This window comes from Macaca nemestrina, chromosome 13 (genome assembly GCF_043159975.1).
Source record: "Macaca nemestrina isolate mMacNem1 chromosome 13, mMacNem.hap1, whole genome shotgun sequence".
NCBI classification, from domain to species: Eukaryota; Metazoa; Chordata; class Mammalia; order Primates; family Cercopithecidae; genus Macaca; species Macaca nemestrina.
In genome coordinates, this window is record NC_092137.1 from 30676686 (window position 1) to 30694871 (window position 18186).

Sequence of the window (18186 nt, forward strand, 5' to 3'; positions counted from 1 at the left end):
AAATACTGAGCTTAATTTTTTTTTTTCACTTCTTCCTTGATCATCTTTTCCCCCAATATTCCTCCCTTAATTTGTTAAATTCTGGCTTCACTACCTGCTCTTCTACTTTTAGCTTTTTTTTTTTTTTTTGTCCTATCAGTAGTCGACAGACTCATTAGCCTTTTTCTTCTGACCTTTTTGCCCATTTTTTTTCTTTTTGGTCCTTTTATAGTCTTTCCTCCTTCATTATATGTGCATGAGAATGTTTGCATTGCTGTATGTGAACATCATAAAGCTACATGAATTAATTCTGTGAAACCAAAGCATATATTCTAATTTGCTGCATATAACTAGGCTTATATAACTATTCAGACAACAAGGTCTTAAATACCTGAGAGATCTGTGAATATAAAGATGATCTTAATATTCACAATCCTCCGGTGTTAAAAACAAATTCCACCAGACCTTGATACACAAGTGGATAAATCATATTAAATTAAATCAGTCTGTACTTATGGAGCTATTCTTATTTCCTGAAAATAAACTATATAATTTGTCCTAATTATAATTTAGCTCCAGTTTTAGGAAATCCCAGAGAACAGCGAGTATGTGTGTATACACTCACACTTTCAGTTGAGGGTGAAAGGGAGTGCCATGAAAGCAAAAGGAGAGACATTCTAGCATGTGGAACTTTCTGAGGTCCCATTTCTAGCCACATCCTCTTTATTTTCAGGATTCTGAGAGTTGTTAACTCTTCTTTCTCTCCCCTTGACTCTGCTCTGCCCCATGTGTGCTGTTCTCAGAAGACAGTGGTGTGTATGGTAGGAACCTGAGTCAGGAGGGTGAAGACTTATAGAAAGAAGGCATCTTGGAGTCAGGACTGGAAGCTGAGGGATAACAGGCCAAGTCAGGCTGAGATTCTTAACTTGTCTGGGCTCTGGGCATAGCAGCAAAGAAGAGCTTACTTCATCTGGGTCAGCTGAGGGAAGTGGTTCATGAACCGCTTAGCAGACCACTTGAACTAATAGGAGGAGGATGACGCAGAACTGAAGTGAAGTACTGTGGTCATTTGCAGAAGAGATTCTCCTGGGAGGAGGTCAGAGTAGAAATGAGAGTATCATGTCCATAAGGCAGCAATTACTGTTTTCAGAGCCGTGTCAGCACTGATAGAAATGCCAGCTCTGTGAAATATTTTTTCAAGCTGGTGGGACTCCCATGTGTTCTATGGATAGAAAGAAAAAAAAAATAGCACAGTAGAAAATGAAGACTTTCTGTGAGGAGGTTGGTGGTTCTAAAGACATAGTCTTGAGAATTGATTAGGAAACAAATACTTCTACAGTAATACCTCGATTAATGAAGAGACTTTATTCGGGAATGTTTAATGAAGTTTCTGTTATTATCATAGAGAAAATGAAGCAAGCACAGGGGATTGCATTCCAGAATGTCAGGAACATTTTAAACTAAATGTTTTTAGTTTAAAAACAACACTATATGTTTTAACATTGTCAAATATGCCATAAACTAAAGAGTATTTGTCTCAGGGTTTGAAGGGAGAGGGAAAGAGGAGCATATCAAACTCACATAAGCTCTTTAAACCTATAAACGGCACTTATCATCATTGAAGAGGTCTCTAGCTTCCTGTCCTTGTGGTGCCCTGTGCCTATTTGGATGTTGGTCAGTTAGTGCCCTTGACCTACTGTTAACACCACACACATGTGACCTTGACTTCCCACCATATCCTCTGAAACATTATTATCTCAGCTTACCTGACAACTCATGAAGAACCCCAGTGCTTTAACAATAATATAGTGATTGCACAGATAGTGAGTGGCAGAACTGCAGAGTATCTATCTAAGGCTTAGCAAAGAATGTCTCATGCTCCAGAGCAGAAGCATAAATTCCTGTCTGCCTTCTCTGCCATGGTCTGGGGGATCATTAATCACAATTACTTTCCAGTGACAGTCTCTCATAATGTACCTTTCTACTGCAGGCTGTTAGGGAAGGCTCTATTCTTAGGCTCTCTGCCAAGAAGTACCCCAGAGAGAGAAGCTCAGCTCAGTTTCCCCTTTTCTGCTTACTCAATTTATATATTTCCTGAGCTCACTGAAGCAGCACAGGAATACCCCAATGAATAAAATAAACAAAAATTCAGACAATAAATAAGTAAAGTTTATAGTGTGTCAGATGATGGGGCTTACAGAGAAAATAAATCTAGGAAGAGGGAAGACTGAAGTAGGGTAGTCAGGGCCCCCCTGAAAAGAGGAATTTGGGGGAAGAGGATCCCTTATAGAAGGAACAGTAATGTGCCTGAGATGAGAGTGTGCCTAGTGTGTTCAAAGAACAAGAAACGCAGTGTGGCTAGACCAGATCAAGTCACGTGAACAGTAGCACAGAATGAGGGCAGAAAGGTAAATGTTGGCCAGATAGGCCACCAAGAGAGTGTGGTGTTCTCTCCGAGATGGGCAGCCACTGAGGAGAAAGGGTGAAGGGGGAGGGGTTATAAGATTGTGATTAACATTATTAAAGGATTACTCTGGCTGTAATGTTAAGAAAAATCTGTGGGTCGGGGAGGTGGGCAAACAGAGAAACCAATTAGAAAAGTATTTATAATACTCCAGGAAAGAGAAGTGGAAAGTGAGGTAAAATTAGTGAGGTTGTAAAAAAATGGCTGGATTCTGGATATATTTTAAGGTGGAAGCAATAGAATTTTTTGATGGGTGGAGTATAAGAAAATGAGAGGGAACTAGTGTGACTGCAAGGTTCTTGGCCTGAATTGAAGGAAAGGCAGTTTTGCCTTTTAACTGCAACAAAGACTGTGGGAAGTACAGGTTTTGGGGGAAAGGTCAAAAAGCAGTTCCATTTAGGCCATGTTAAGTTTGAGCTACTTATTAGACATCCATAGGGAGTTATGAAATTAGTAAATATGTGAGTCTAGAAAGGAGAGAGGCAGGAGATACACATTTGGTAGGCATGACCACATATGATAATTAAAGTTGCAAGACTGAAAGAGATCACCTAGGAAATGAGTGTGGATGAAGAAGAGTAAGATCCCAGCCTAGTTAATAGTAGGCAGTACAGTATTGGGGATCAGAGAACCAAGCCATCCGTAAAGGAGACTTCAGAGTGGCCTGTGAAGTTGGGGAAAAGCCAAGAGAGTAAGGTGGCCAGGAAGCCAAGAGGGAGGGAGGCATTGGGTTTGGTACATAAAGGTCACCGAGGACACTTCTGGTGGAGTGATGAGGGCAGAAGCTAATGGCATGGGTTCAAGAGAGAAATGGAAGAGGATTGAAGACAGTGAGTATGGACAGCTCAGGAAGTTTGGCTGTGTAAGTGAGCACAGAGATGAGTGGTCACTAGAAGGAGAGGTGAGCCAAGAGGGAATGATGGGAGAAGTTATCGTATGTTGATGGTCAAGACAGAATGACTGATTAAAGGGTAACTGCTGGGGCTCTGTTCCTGAGTAGGCAAGAGTGGGTGAGATAGAGGACGTAGGGGGAGGGATTGGCCCTAAATACGTGCATGGACAGATCGTCCTTATAAAGAAAAGAAGGCAAAGTGTACGAACTCACACAGCAGTAGGAGAGTAGATAGGGTGGTACAAGTTTGTGCAAGTTTCTTTTTATTGATTTTTCTCAGTGAAATAGGATGAGAATGAAGGATGGTGAGGAAGTTATTGGAAGTTTTTGAGAAAAGCAGAGTCATGAAGTCCTCAAATCCAAGCAATTGGGACACAGAATGGACTAAGGAAATATGTATGTTGAACAGTACTAAGGGGCTGCTTTTGGCCAGTGATCAGGAGTTTACCAAAGCCTCCCAGTAGCCTTCATTCCCTGCCGAAAAACTTACATACTTCCACCAAAACATGTGCTTAATAGGCTCAAATAAGTTTCTGGGAGAAAAGGGATACCACACATCAAAAAGCCTTTGGCCATAAGACTTATATAAATGTGTAAAGCGAAAGGAAATAAAACCTTAGGAACTGGGCTTTCAAATCTAGTTTGGCTTATGCACTTTCTGAGTCTGTGGTAAGGAATTTATCTGGGAAAGGTGCATTATATACTGCAAAAAATACATCAAGAGTACTAAATCAGATTACTTGCCAGTTACATCTTAAGACTGATTGAATGATCAAGACTTATGACATCTATTCACGTTGGAGTATAATCAGTGAATTGATCAGCTTGTGTAAGGGATTGAAATGAGACCCTTCCCTACCTTGGAAATGAGTAGAAGGCACTAGACAGAGGGAGAGTTGTAGTCTCCACTGAGTTACCCTTCACAGTTTACCCAGGCCAGTTTCATCTGTAAGAACTGTGTGTGAGTAATTAGAAGCTACTCAAAGGTGATTTTGATACAAGCTGTCACACCATGTGCACAGCTGACAGGGAATGTTGCTGTTGAATTGCAACGGTAAGTGAAGGTTTTGTTGTTGTTGTATTTTGGTTGCTGGTTGAGGGAGTACTTAGCAGGAGAAAGTTGAAATGGATATTTAAACCAGTTTCCAAATGTGTTGAGTTTCTGTATCATAGCATTGATTAAAAGCAAAAATACATCCTTCAAATCTGAACCAAACAGATTAGATGCCACACTGTCATTGTAATATTTGCTCTGAGTTTTACAGGAGGAATTGAAGGGTGCAAGAATGTGTGTATGTGTTTGTTTTGTTTGATACACCTAAGCCCTGCTACTACTGTGGTAATCTAATAAATTAGAGCTCTATGCTTCTAAAATACTGATTGCAAAACACATTGTCTCTCACTTCTAATATTTTTCTTCTTTTCTCTGTGAATTCTAATTGAACTATTTGTAACTGCTTCAGAAGTATGTTGATGCAACCTTTTCCCTTTCTAGACAGTATCAAGAAAACATGGTAGTTATTATTTGTGACCCTGAAGGAAATTAACATCCTAGAAATTTTTAAATGTCAGCTTACACTTAAAGTGATCCCTTAATTAGGGAATTATATCTTGCATGAACCAGGAAAGGAAAAATGATGCAAAATAATAATGAAAACCTTGTGGGATATGTTAATGCTTATTTGAATGAATAGGAAAACATCTTGTTTCAAATAAATTCTAATACCAAAAAAATTGAAATCATACATGTGAATACATTTGTTTCAAACTCTAATGTTTTCTAACATTTTGGTTTGACAAGAATCCATGTAGCCTTTTAGAAAGCTCTGTTTAGACTATAGCACATATTACAGATTTGTGATATTATATCACTTAAATTTTTTTAGGGCAAATATTTGAGATGCCTTAATAAAACAGCTTTTAGAAGTAGAATTTACTTGCTGTAAAATGTACTCATTTTAAGTGTACAGTTAGATGTCTTTTGTTAAATGCATAGAGCCACATATCTACCCACAGTCAAAATATGAAACATGTCCATCACCCCCAAAGGTTCTCTGTGTACCTCTGCAGTCAGGCCCCTTCCCTGACCTTGGTCCCTGGAACCCACTGATCTGCTTTCTGTCACCATAGTTTTGCGTTTTCTAGATTTTCATATTAATGGAATTATACAGTATGTGGTTATCTGTGTCTGGTTTCTTTAAGTTAGAATAATGCTGTTAAGTTTCATGCATATTGCTGCATGAATCTGTAGTTTATTCCCTTTTATTGCTGATTGGTATTGCATTGTGTGGAATATTCCACAATTTCTTTAACCATTCACGGACTGATAGACAACTGGGTTATTTCCAATTTTAGGATATTATGTATAAAATTGCTACAAACATTTGTGTATTAATACAAAAATTTGTATGGGCATATGTTTTCTTGGGCACATACCTATGCTGTCATTCTCTGGTTTTCCAGAGTGTGTAGACTGGTTTACATTTCCATTAGTAGTATTTGAGGGTTCCATTTGTTCACCATCCTCACCAAAACCTGATACTGTTAGCCTTTTTAACTTAGCCATTCTAGTAAATGTATATTAGAATCTTATTGTGGTTTTATTTATGTTTCCCTAATAGTAACTAAAGTGTTAATTTAAGCATATTTTCCTGGGCTTGTCTTTCATATACCTTCATTGGTGATAGGTTAATTCCAATTTTTTATCCAATTTAAAACATGGGGTTACTTTATTATGGACTTGTAAGAATGTTTTATATATCTTAGATAAAAGTTATTTATAATATATTTGGTTTGCAAACATTTTCTTACAATCTGTGGCTTGCCTTTTTATTTCCTTAATACTGTTTTATGAAGAGTAGAAGTGTTTAATTTTGACAAAGTACAATTTTTCAATTTTACTTTATTATTTGTGCTCTTCAGTGTCCTGTGTAAGAAACTGTTGCCTAGTCAGTTCACAAAGATTTTCTGTGTTCATCTGTTTCTAGACCCCGTTCTATTTCACTGATCTGTATGTCTAACTTTCCTACAGTATCGTCTTGATTACTGAACCTTTATAGTAAGTCCTGAAATGAGCAGCTAATGCCCAGTCTCCACCTTTTTCTTTTTCAAAATTGTTTTCTTATTCTAGTTCCTTTGCACATCTATATAAAATTTAGAATCAGTTTGTTAATTTATACACAGAAACAGACCAGAAGTTTTTATTAGGATTCCTTTGAATCTATAGAGCAATGTAGAGAAATTTCATCTTAATAATATTGAATTTTCCAGTCTATGAACATGGTATATCTCTCCATTTATATGTGTCTTTCTCTCAGTCATGTTTTATAGTTTGCATTCTTGCACATATTTTATAAAATTTACTACCAAGTGTTTCATAAATTTGATATTGTAAATGGTGTTTTTAAAATTTCAGTGTTCCAAAGAAGGAAACAACAGACACTGGGGTCTACTTGACAGAGGAGGGTGGGAGGAGGGAGAAGAGCAAAAGAGGTAACTATTGGGTACTGGACTCAATACCTGGGTGATGAAATAATATGTACAACAAACCCTCATGACGTGTGTTTACCTATGTAACAAACCTTCACATGTACACCCAAACCTAAAAGTTAAAAAAATAAAATTTCAGTGTTCAGTTCTTCATTGCTAGTATCCAGAAATAGATTTAATAATGAATTTGTATCCTGTAACCTTGCTAAATCTATTTACCTGTTCTAGTAGTTTTGTAGACCCCTAAGGATTCTCAACATCATAGTTTGTGAATAAAAAGTTTTACTTTGATCTGTATGCCCTTTTTTGTTTTTGCCTTATTGCAGTGATTAGGATCTCTAGTGCCAGGTGTCTGGTAACAAGTGCTATCATGTAGATGGTAACAAGTCAGGTAACAAGTGCTATAGTAGAGCTATATGGCTTCTTAATGTTATTTTAGATATGTGGAATTTAGAAGACCAAGAATAGTCCACGTAATGACTTAGGTAATTTTTCAAACACATCTTCCTACATAATCCCTGGTTGAGCATCTCTGCCCTAGTGAGCTGCTAGGAGTAGGAAAAAGGTTGAGAACCACTAGTTTTGATTATACATTAACCTTGTATCTTTATATACTACTTATAGACACTAGAACTAGATAAAAATTTTGCTGGTAATTATAGCCCTAGCTGAGTGAATACTGGTGTTGAAAACATGGTAATATGAAACTTACTTCCCACATGGCTCTAACACCAAGACCATAGCATTCTCTTTTGGATTCAGGATTCAGGCTCCAGACCACCAGATCTGCTCTCCAGCTCACCCTGGCATTAGTCAGTAAACCTCTATAAGGTGTCTGCATTCCTTGCCACTTTCACTTTCTGTCTTATCCCACCGATGAAGGTTTTTACAGATATGAAACTTTACAAGATATTCTAGTGCTAATAAAAAAGATACTTTACTCATGCACCTATTTTTAAAAGAATTTCTGGTTGTTTTCCTTGTGAATAAAGGTTTGGGATTAACTGAGAAACTGGGCTGAATTAGAGGTCAGGAAGGACACTATTCAACCCAGCCCAGGTACGTAACTTTGTCATTAATAAGCTGAGCATGCCAAATGCAGCAAGAATTCATTTTGAGTACTAAACTTAGAAGCCACCAGGATCTTCAGGCAAAATTGCAGTATCGGCAGAGCTTATCTTTGCCTTCTTCCCTTTAAGTTTTTCCCTCCAATCCTTAGTCATTTCGCGTCCCAGAGTTATCCAAAATCATATCTAGCAAGATTTATCTACCAGGTTCCAAAGTGGGAATAAACTATTTCCAATGCCCTAAACAAATCTCCTACTATATGAGCACAAGTTATGGTAGTTAACTGTTATTACTTAGTAATTCACTCTTATCATGTAAGTTAAAATTGTTGTTGCCTTAAGTAAATTTTAAAATAATTTTAATAGGCAACATTCATTGATCACTTACTTAGGATAATCTCAATTAATCCTCCCCGAGGTTGTGTATGTTTCTCAGGGCCATACATCAGCAAGGAGTGGAATTAAGCCAAAAAAAAACCTAGTATTTTGTGTGATTCCAGAACCCAGCTCTTGAATACAACTTCCCATGGTCCTCTCTGCTGAAAACCATCCCCATAACCCAATATGTATTTCCCCGTGTGGCCTTTCCAACCCCTGTATCTGATCATAACCTCTTGGAGTGCTTGTGAAAATACTGATTGCCTCATCCCAGCCATAGAAACTAAGGGAGAGTCTTTGGGAATGAAGCCCAGGACTCATTTTCAATTCCCCAAGTATTCTTAGGCAACTAGAGTTTGAGAACTACTATTATAGCCTCTGTTCCTCAACTAAGGAACAGATCTCTGTAGTTTGTAGTAACTGCTGTAAAATGGCAGCTCCGTAGGGACCTATTTTCCATAGGAACCTGCAGTTCACCTGTTCAGACAGATTCAGAAAATTAAAAGTCTCCATTTTATATATAGCTATTTCTATATAGTTGGGTTATCATGCTTCCTTCTTCTCAAAATATACCACTTTATAATTCAAAACTACAATAAAACTTTAGAAGAAATTTTCTTCCCCAAAATCAAGACTACAAAAAAAAAAATCCTTGTCATTAGATATTTCTTAATGAATACTGTATTCTAGACTGCCATAAAACATTACCACAAACTTTGTGGCTTAAAACAATAAAAAATTCATTTTCTTATAGTTCTGGAGACTAGAAATTCAAAATTAAGATGCTGACAGGTCCACAAACCCATCCCATGGCTGTAGGGGAGAATCCTTCCTTGCCTTTTCTAGCTTCTAGCAACTCCTGGGATACCTTAGCTTGTCACTGCGTAACTCCAACCTTTGCCTCTGTCTTCACTATATTTCTATATGTAAAGACACTTTTTGGGATTTAGATGACACCTGCATCCACAATGATCTCATCTCAATCCTTACCTTAAATCTGCTATGATCCTATTTCCAAATAAGATTACAGTCTTAAGTTCCAGTGGCCAGGTATTTTGGTAGGACACTGTTCAACCCACTAAAAGTTCTTATTTACCCCTCATGTATTGTTATTCTCCCTGCTTAAATTTTAGGATCAGTAACTACTCATCCAGATGTTGACTCTCATGTTCTAACTGAATTTAAACAAAAAGTTACTACTACAATGAATGTTTTGATGTTGCTGTGGAGTGAATGTTTGTGTTCCCCCAAAATTCATATATTGAAGCCTCAATCTCCCATGTGACATATTTATTAGAAGGTGGGGCCTTTGGGGGAAATTAGCTTGTAAGAATGAAGACCCTCATGAAAGAGATGAGTGACCTTATAAGAAAGGACAGGGGGAAAAAATGGCAGGTAGGAGGCAGAACTAACTCGCAGCTCTGACTCGGATGGACAGAGCAGCCTGTAGAGACTCACATCGTGGGCATTCGATCCAAGAAATACTGCAGAAACATAAAAGCTGAGAGAATCCACAGACCCCTTGAAGGAAGTAGCTTGCCACTGCAGGCTCCGTGAGACAACCAAAAATCTGTGAGCGACCAAAGTGTGAGAAGGGGAACCTGAAGGTCCAGATCATGTGAGATGGATTTGACCTTACCTGGAGCTGAGATGAATTTAAGAGAGCCAAGCAAAATACAGGGGTAGAGGAAGCAGTGGGGAGAGCCCTGTGGGCACTCTCATTCCCAGGGAAGCCATTTCTGACTTTGTCTCCCAGGGGTCCTTGGGGAGGACTGCCAGTGCAATTGGGGAAAGACCACAGGGAAAAGGAATCTTCCAGCTGAACTTTGTAACAACTTTGATGGAATGTGAAGTTTCCTGGACAGAATCTGGTGAAGGTGGCAAACAGGGAGTACAGATATGATCACAGAAGATGCGGCAGACTGGGAGGTACAAAACCTGAAAGGCCTGCTTGCTTTCTCAGTGAGGGGGGTTGTAGCCTGGGGCAGGTTCTCAGCCCTGCTCACCGGCTGCCTGGAAATAAACTTGGAGGGGACACCGGAAGAGTAAGACCAGCCTTTCAGGCTGCATGGGAGCTGGGTGTGGCCTGTCACTGTTCCCCGGCGACCTGTGTGACACAACAGAGGCAGCCGCAATCCTCCTGAGAACCTAAGTCCATTGGCCTGAGAACCACACCTCCATCCCCCACGGCAGCCACAGCAAGCCCTGCCCAAGTAGAGCCTGAGCTCAGACCAGCCTAACCCTGGCCTCACCTGATGGTCTTTCTCTGAGACCTGTCCTAATAGCTGAAGACAAAGGACATAAATTTCTTGAGAGCTCTATTGTCCCTCCTACCACCTGAGAAACCCAAATACTTATCCAGACGGCCCTAGGGCAAACTTGTATCCTCCCTATACTACCACAGCTGATGCTTTCTGGAAAGCGCCACCTCCTGGCTGGAAGTGAACCAACACAAAAAACAGCACACTAAACAAAACTACAACCAAGGACCCTCAGAGTGCACTCCCCAATCAGGTGCTGGTATCCACGACTGAGACACCTGAAAATGGATTACATCACACGACTCTGCGAACATTCCCCATTAACCAGCCAGAAGCCTGGTAGCTCCGCTGGGTGGCTAGACCCAGGAAAGAAATAACAGTCACTGCAGTTCAGCTCTCCGGAAGCCTCATCTCCAGGGGAAGGGGGAGAGTACCACATCAAGGGAGCACCCCATGGGACCAAAGAATCAGAACAGCAGCTCCTGAGCCCCCAGTCTTTCCTCTGGCATAGTCTATCCAAATGAGAAGGAGCCAGAAAAACTATTCTGATAATATGATTAAAAAAGGTTCTTTAAGAGCCCCAGAATATCACTTTAGCTCACCAGTGATGGATCCAAACCAAGGCAAAATCTCTGAATTGCCAGTAAAAGAATTCAGAAGGTCGAGTGTTAAGCTATTCAAGGAGGCACCAGAGAAAGGTGAATACCAATTCAAAGAAATTTTTTAAATGTGACAGGATATGGACAGAAAGCTATCCAGAGAAATAGATAGCATAGATAAAAAAACTTCTGGAAATGGACACACTTAGAGAAATGCATAGTACACTGGAAAGTCTCAGCAATAGAATCAAACAGGTAGAAGAAAGAACTTCAGAGCTGAGACAAGGCTTAAAATAACAAAGACAAAGGAAAAAGAATGGGAAAAAAGAAAAAAAAGCCTCCCAGAAGTTTGGGATTATGTTAAACAACAAAACGTAAGAAAAATTGGTGTTCCCAAGGAAAAAGAGAAATGTAAAAGCTTGGAAAACATATTTGAGGGAAGAATCAGGGAAAACTTCCCTGGCCTTGCTAGAAATCTAGACATCCAAATACAAAAAGCTCAAAGAACACTCAGGAAATTCATTGCAAAAAGATCATCACCTAGGCACATAGTTGTCAGGTTATCTAAAGTCAAGATGAAGGAAAGAATCTTAAGAACTGTAAGGCAAACACATCAGGAAACCAACCTGTAAAAGAAAAACCTATCAGATTAACAGCAGATTTCTCACCAGAAACCCAGCAAGCTAAAAGGGATTAGGGTCCCATCTTTAGCCTTCTTAAAACAATTACCAGCCAAGAATTTTGTATCCGGCGAAACTAAGAAGCTTCATAACCGAAGGAAAGATACAGTCTTTTTCAGACAAACAAATGCTGAGAGAATTCACCACTACCAAGCCAACACTACAAGAACTGCTAAAAGGAGCTCTAAATCTTGAAAAAAATCCTCAAAATACACCAAAATAGAACCTCCTTAAAGCATAATCTCACAGGACCTATAAGACAATAACATAATGAGGAAAACAAAAAAGATATTCAGGCAACAACTAGCACAATGAATAGAATAGTGCTTCACATCTCAATACTAACATTGAATGTAAATGGCCTAAATGCTCCACTTAAAAGATACAGAATGGCAGAATGGAAAACAATTCACCAACCAAGTATCCGCTGTCTTCAAGAGACTCACCTAACATGTAAGGACTCACATAAACTTAAGGTAAAGGGGTGGAAAAGATATTCCATGCAAATGGACACCAAAAGTGAGCAGGAGTAGCTATTCCTATATCAGACAAAACAAACTTTAAAGCAACAGCCAGTTAAAAAGGACAATGAGGGACATTATATAATGATAAAAGGACTGGTCCAACAGGAAACTATCGCAATCCTAAATATATATGCATCTAACACTGGAGCTCCTAAATTTGTAAAACAATTACTACTAGACCTAAGAATGAGACAGATGGCAACACAATAATAGTGGGGGACTTCTATACTCCACTGACCGCACTAGACAGGTCATCAAGACAAAGTCAACAAAGAACAATGGACTTAAATTATACCCTAGAACAAATGGACTTAACAGACATTTACAGAACATTCTACCCAACAACTGCAGAATATACATTCTACTCATCAGCACCTGGAACATTCTCCAAGATAGACTGTATCATAGGCCACAAAACAAGTCCCAATACATTTGAGAAAATCGAAATTATATCAAGTACTCTCACAGACCACAGCAGAATAAAACTGAAATCAACTCCAAAAGGAACCCTCAAAACCATGCAAATACACGGACCATTAAATAACCTGCTCCGGAATGATCATCGGGTCAACAATGAAATGAAGATGGAAATTAGAAAATTATTTGAACTGAAATATAATAGTGATGCAATCTATCAAAACCTCTGGGATACAGCAAAAGCAGTGCTAAGAGGAAAGTTCATATCATTAAATGCCTGTATCAAAAAGTCTGAAGGAGCACAATCTAAGGTCACACCTCAAAGAACTAGAGAAACAAGAACGAAACCCAAACCCAGCAGAACAAAAGAAATAACCAAGATTAGAGCAGAACTAAATGAAACTGAAACAAACAAAATACAAAAGATAAATGAAACAAAAAGCTGGCTATTTGCAAAGTTAAATTAGATTGATAGACCATTAGTGAGATTAACCAAAAAATGAAGAGAGAAGATCCAAATAAGCTCAGTTAGAAACGAAATGAGAGCTATTACAACCAGGGCCATGGAAAAGACAAAACTGCCACTGTAACTTAACCAGAGACATTCACCTTCTACTCTCTAGTTGTCTTACTGCTGAAGACAGCAGCTTGCCCCCTACCTCACTGATAATATCCCATCTTCAGCCAAATTTGCTTTTCCTCTCAATGGAGAAAAGAAATTGTAGTAAACTCTGTTATAAGCAAAATCACACAGAAAGATGGTAGGGAGATTAACAACATTAGACTTTATATTGGGGCGTATTTTTACAGGGTTAATCTGTATTGTTGTCGTGTATTTTCTAGATTTACAAGAATGTAATTTTAAACAGTCTGCTATGGTTTTGATGGGTACAAAACCAGGTCAGTCTGACTCTGTAGCTCCTGCTCTTAGTATGCCATTTTTAGAAAGTAGAGTAGCATAGTGGAAAGGCTTTAGAGTCACACAGAACTGACCACTAACTGTGATCTTCAACAAGTGACTTCTCTGTGGCTCAGTTTCTGCAACTATAAAAGAAATAATCTCTCAAGGGCTCCTACGATACTTAAAAGTGACTGTGTGCACTGATAAACTCTGTAAGGGCAAGCATTTTTTTTTTCTGTTCAACCATGTGCCCCAGATGACTACAGCTGTGACTGGCACAGTGAGTGCTCTGTAGATAATTGGTTGCATGAATAATGCCTGGCACATCAGAGGCACTCAATAAATAGTAATAGCCATGTGCATCATTAATCATCTTCAATCCTAACATCAGAGCATAGAAACTATAATAGTATGCTGTCTCTGGTCTCATTTATTTCAAAGACCAGCAAATTAGTAGATTATGCACATGTTCATGCTTCTTTTAGGCTTTTATTGTTTCATTTGCAGGGGTTTTGGCAACTTGTAAACAAATTTGTTGGGCCCAACAGTAATATAAAATATACTTTGTTACTGCTCTTGTTTTCACATTGAATTTTGAATGCGCTCTCTCAAAAATGATATTGAAAACAAGGTATATGAATTTAAAGGATTATGAGTACATGAATTTACACATGTATATGTTGTATACAAGTCTTTGTGATTTTTATCATATGTGTAGATTCATGTTTTCATAATCCTTTAAACTCTTCTGTATTATGATTTTAGTTTCCTTTACTATTTGTAATCTTAAATATTTATGCTTTTTCCCCTCAGTCAGATCCATAGGGTTTAAGTATCTTCTTCATCTTACCAAATAACTAACTTCTGCATTTATTTTTTAGTTTTATTTTATTAAGTACTGCTTTTTATCTTTAGTAATTTTTTTTCTCCCTCTAATTTTCAATATGAGTAGTTCCTCTTTTTCAGTTTTCCCCTTTTAGTAATGAAGCATGTAAGGTCATAAATTTTTCTTTTTATTACTGTCTTCATTGTATCCTATAGATTCTCTTTTTCATTCCTTTTTAGATAATTCGTAATTTTCCTTTTATCTTTTATCCATGGTTTATCTAAACTTTTTATTAAAAGAGGAATATTATTTTATTATTTTTATGGAATCTTGATGTCAGAATGTGCATCATAAAGTCTCAGTTTTTGCAAAATGTGTTTAAATTGTCTTGCCACTAGGTAAGTAATCAGATTTTTATAAATGCTCATGGTTACTAACACCTTTAAAATATTTTTGAGTATCAAATGGGTCTGTGAGAAACACACTCACCCATCCAAACCTAAAGAATGGACTTGGAGGCACAAAGAACAGCAAAAGTGAGACTTTTTAATAGCGTCTTGCAAGATCGAGTGTCTGGTGGGCAGGCACACCCAGGGCAGCTACAGCAGATAATTTATCTCCTAGCACACAAGTCCCTCCACCAGTTCCCCACTGGTCAAGTACTATGGGGTTCCAATCTTCTCTGATGTCACCAAAGTTTCATTATCCGCCTTCATTTATCCGCCAAGGTTATACCCTGGTCCCCTTCTCCACTTAAGTTTCGATTTCCCAATAACGAAACTTTCTTCCCTTTTATAGGCTGACCCCTCCTCTACATTCTGTTTGCTTATTGTGACCTTCTAGGTACATGAGCCATGCAGTTTGTTATGTTCGCAGGCTGGCTGCCAGTACTTAGACTTACCATGCCTTAAAAATGGACCATTTAAAATATTTTCTCACAGGTCTGTATAAATCTATTAAGCCAAATTTATCAATAGCTATTCAGTTCCTTTATTTAACTAGTTTTTATCTACTGGAGTTGTTCAGTTATGGTAGAAATAGTGAAGCCTACGCTATAATTTTATTATTTTTCAATTTCTCTTTGCACTTCTTTCCTTTTAACTACTAAGACTTTGATTCATATAGGTCTTTGACTAATATTTTCTTTAAAACAAAATTCTACTGTTAGATGCTGAAAAGATATTTGATAAAGTCAAGCCATTCCTAATAAACACTAGGAAAATAAAATAGAAGTTAACTACTTTAATATGAGTTTTACCAAAACTCAGCAGTAAGCATCTTATATGCTAAAGATCTCATTTTAAAACCCACATTTTAAATTCAAAACTTTAAGTAAATGTTAATGAAAGTAATAAAACTACCAAAAGACTGTAAAATTGACCATAAAACCATTTTTGCTGCAATCTATAAGGTCAAAAAGTCTACTACAAGTTTAATTACAATAAAAAAAATTGTAAGTTGGCTGCAGATAAACATACAACAATAGATTTGTCCCTATTCTAGCAGTGATTACCTTAAAACAGAAATAGAAACACATGTTGTATTCACAATTATGTTCTATTCACAATTATGTGACAAAAATTATGAAATTATTTAGGAATAAATTTTTTTAAAAAGGTCACAGAAGCTATGTGAAGAAAACTGAAATTTATTAGAAGACATAAAATAAGATTTGAGCATTTGCTCAAATGGAAAGAGAAGCCATTTTCTTGGATGAGAAGACGATAGAAAATTGCCAATTCTTCCAAAATTGTTATGTAAATATATGCAAATACAATTGCAGGACAGGTTTTTTGGGAAGGGTATAAGGTCTTTGTTTTGGAATTGAATTAAATGCTCTTCAAGTTTGTATTGCAAAACAGTTTCCCAGGAGAAGCCAAGTATAGTTTGAAAAAGAATACAAAGGCACAGTTGCTTTACCAGATACTGAATCACTAAGAAAAACAGTGTGGTCTAGAAGCAGGAATACTCACAGATCAGTGGAGTAGAAGAGAGAAGGGAAACTAGATAACTACATGTGTGAGAATTTAATAAATGACCAAGTTGGTATTTTAATACAAGAGGAAAGGAGTGGTGCCATAATTGAAATACCAAGTTGGTATTTCAATACAAGGAGAAAAGAGTTGTTTTGCTTGAAAAACTGATATCTATTTCAAAGAAAGTAAAGCTGGATTATAAAGCTAAAAGAAAAAAACGTATTTCATCTTTCAGAGAAATAAAGGATACATGTATAATTTAGGGACTGACAAGACTAGGAATCCAGAAGCTATAACAGAAATTTTCTTGACTAGACACACACACGTGTTGGAAAAGATGCTATGAAGTCGATAGATAATGGACTTATAAAAATACTTGCCACACAGTGTACAGAGGACTAATAATCTGTGATAAAGAAGGGACTTTGCAAATTGACTAGATGGTGACAAACAACTTATAGAAAATGGATAAAGAAAATGAAGCTGCATTTACAGAGGAGCAAATCCAACAAAGTAAACCCAAGAGTGGCTATATGGCAAAATAAGTATGTAGAAAACATTTACTATATATATGGTAGAGGGTAAAGAACTCTTGCAAAGCCATAAGAAGATGACAAATACATTATATTACTACTGTGTTTTTCCAATAAGCTTATTTTTTCTCATCAAAGACATAAAAATACAAAATGAGGCCGAGCGTGGTGGCTCACCCCTGTAATCCCAGCACTTTGGGAGGTTGAGGCAGGTGGATCACCTGAAGTCTGGAGTTCGAGACCAGCCTGGCCAACGTGGTGAAACCCCGTCTCTACTAAAAATACAAAAAGCCGGGCGTGGTGGCGCGTGCCTGTAATCCCAGCCACTCGAGAGGCTGAGGCAGGAGAATCACTTGAACCCGGGAAGTGGAGGTTGCAGTGAGCTGAGATTGCGCCATTGCACTCCAGCCTGGGCAACAAGAGTAAAACTCCATCTCAAAAAAGAAAAAGAAAAAAAATATACAAAATGATATACTTGGGCAAATTTCTTAAAATTACAATACCAGGCATTAGTAAAAGTGTGAAAAGGAAAGCACTATTATACATTCTTGGTGTGCATTTAAATTGATGTTTCTGGTCAGTTTCCAATATGTAGCTAAAGCTTATTAAGGTGTTCATATCCTTTTTAGTTAAGGTGTTCATACTCTTGTTATGAAGGTATCTATTTAAACGTGACTTTTGTGGAAACAACTTAGAAATATGAAAACAACTTTATATGTGATATCTATATAATCAAATATTGTGCATCTATAACATGTTTTAGAAAGTCTTTAATGGCATCAATGGAAAGATGCACGAAAAATTAATTATACAACAGTATTATAGTATGGTTCCATTTCTAGATTTTTTTTCCCAAGGCATATGTTATGTATGTATTTGTCTGCTGGAGAGGCCATAACACAATAACACAGACTGAGACTGAGTGACTTAAACAAAAGGAATTTATTTCCTCACTGTTTTGGAGGCCAGAAGACCAAGATCATGTGTTGGCAGGGTCAGTTTTTCCTAAAGACTCTCCTTCATGGCTCGCAGATGGCCACTTTCTCACTGTGTCCTCACATGATATTCTTTAGACATGAACACTCCTGGTGTCCCCTCCTCTTCTTATGAGGACATCAGTCGTACTGGATCAGGGCCTCACTTTTTTTGCCTCATTTAATCTTAATTACCTCTTTAAAGGCTTATCTCCAAGTATAGTCA

General features: G+C 37.7%; 1 protein-coding gene and 1 long non-coding RNA gene across 15 annotated transcripts in view; one reads left to right on the plus strand and one right to left on the minus strand.

Annotated features, from left to right (window-relative positions):
- The window catches only part of LOC105479704 (lysocardiolipin acyltransferase 1), a 232971-nt gene that overhangs the window by 200589 nt on the left and 14196 nt on the right, over positions 1 to 18186 (plus strand). The gene's annotated exons all lie outside the window — the stretch shown is intronic.
- LOC139357803 (uncharacterized) lies at positions 1167 to 10047 on the minus strand. Its single transcript, XR_011611583.1, has 2 exons — positions 9909 to 10047; positions 1167 to 1201 (listed from the first exon to the last, which is right to left on the minus strand). It is a non-coding gene; the product is annotated as an uncharacterized lncRNA (long non-coding RNA).